The following is a 2,288-nucleotide window of genomic DNA, read 5'->3' on the forward strand; positions in this document are numbered from 1 at the left end:
AAAAAAAAAAAAAAAAAAAAAAAAAAGACAGCATTCTTTTTTCTCTTTCTTTCTTTTTTGCTCAGTATTTGAGTTTAGCATTTGGCTCAAAATTACAGATGGTTATGAAGATTAAATGAAGATTAAATCTTAATTAAGATCTAAGGATTTAGAACAAAGACTGGCACAAAATAGGAGCCAGTCAGCATTTGTATCATCATCCTCACCACTATCATCCTTATAGGCACGGTACTGGTAAAGTGAGGGGGTGAGACTAAATGGTCTAAGAGCCCTGGTGTGGCCAGACATGGTGGCTCACGCCTGTAATTCCAGCATGTTGGGAGGCTGAGGTGGGAGAATCACTTGAGCTCAGGAGTTTGAGACCAGCTTCAGCAACACAGTGAAACCCCATGTCTATGAAAAATACTAGAAATTAGGGCCAAATGCGGTGGCTTATGCCTGTAATCCCAGCACTTTGGGAGGCCAAGGTGAGAAGGATCAACTGAGGTCGGGAGTTCCACACCAGCCTGACTAACATGGAGAAACCCAGTTTCTACTAAAAATGCAAAATTAGCTGGGCGTGGTGGTACATGCCTGTAGACCCAGCTACTCAGGAGGCTAAGGCGGGAGAATTGCTTGAACCCAGGAGGCGGAGGTTGTGATGAGCCGAGATCACACCATTGCATTCCAGCCTGGGCAACAAGAGCGAAACTCCGGCTAAAAAAAAAAAAAAAGGAAGAAAGAAAGAAAAAAGAAAAATACTAGAAATGAGCTAGATGTGGTGGCTTATGATTGTCATCCCAGCTACTTGGGAGGCAGAGGTGGGAGAGTCTCTTGAGCCTAGGAGGTCAAGGCTGCAGTGAGCTGAGATCATGCCACTGTACTCCAGCCTGGGTAACAAAGCGAGACCCGTCTCAAACAAACAAACAAAAAGAGACCTGGGGTGGTCACAGTATCCTCCGACTTTGGTCAATCCTATTTGCTGGCTGGCTTTGTGTATTCAGGACTTCATCAAGAATAACTCATTGGAATGTAATTGGAATGTCCTGTATTTGCTTCTACCATCCTGTAAAATTTATTTGTGGGAAGAATTTTCCCTTTATTGGATGAAAATCTGGGCAGTCCCATGACCTCCCTGGGTCATTCTCAGATAATAAGTTCCACATTCATTTTAAGTTGGAGCATAGAAATGTTTCATTCAGGCCAGGCAGATCACCTGAGACCAGGAGTTCAAGACCAGCCTGGCCAACATAATGAAACCCTGTCTCTACCAAAAATACAAAAATTAGCTGGGCATAGTGGTGGGTGTCTCTAATCCCAGCTACTCTGGAGGCTGCGGCAGGAGAATCGCTTCAACCCAGAGGCGGAGGTTGCAGTGAGCCAAGATAGCACCATTGCACTCCAGCCTGGGCGACAGAGTGAGACTCTGTCAAAAAATAAAAATAAATCAGCTCTGGGTTTGAGTAACCTCAGCCTGGATACCCTTGGAGTACAGGCAGGCCTCGACGTGGCCACTTGTCCTTCCCTCTTTCCTGCTGTGGGAGCATTCAACCAGTCACAATCCGGCCAATAGATTTCTCTAGTGGGCACATTTTCCAGACACTGGGGATGGGCTGGGTGTGGTAGTACTCATCTGTCATCCCAGAGTTTGAGATGCCAAGGTGGGAGGATCGCTTGAGGCCAGGAGTTACAGGCTGAGCCAAGACTGCACCACAGCACTCCAGCCTGGACAACAGAGCACAATCCTGTCTTTTAAAAAAGGGGAAGAAGAAGCAGCGTTGGCGGCGTTATGAGCTCAGCCTGTCGCTTTCTTTCGGGGCTATTCTCTCCTGCCATCCTCCATGTGGCCACCAGAGGGCGGTCTCTACACAGAAGGCAAATCTGTCCTTCTTCCTTGAAGACCTTGGGAACGGCTAGCCAGCCTCTGCCTATAGGCTGGGTCCAAGGTGCGGCCCCACCCGGGGCAGACGACCCAGAACTGCTTGTTCTTGCAAACCAGGCTGTGTTTCAGCCCTGGGCGTTACTCAGGCTGTCCCCTCCCACCTGAGGGACCCAGCCCCTCTTATCTGGAAGGGGACTTTCAAGACTCAGTTTCGGTTCCATTTCCAAGACACCTTCCCCAACCTGCCAACCTGCCGGGCTGGTCCAGGGCCCTCCTCGCCATCCGCATAGCTCTGCTTAAAGATCTATCACGGGCCAGACGCGGTGGCTCAAGCCTGTAATCCCAGCACTTTGGGAGGCCGAGACGGGCAGATCACGAGGTCAGGAGATCGAGACCATCCTGGCTAACGCGGTGAAACCCCGTCTCT

The sequence above is a fragment of the Mandrillus leucophaeus genome, unplaced genomic scaffold (genome assembly GCF_000951045.1).
Source record: "Mandrillus leucophaeus isolate KB7577 unplaced genomic scaffold, Mleu.le_1.0 Scaffold280, whole genome shotgun sequence".
Classification (NCBI taxonomy): Eukaryota; Metazoa; Chordata; class Mammalia; order Primates; family Cercopithecidae; genus Mandrillus; species Mandrillus leucophaeus.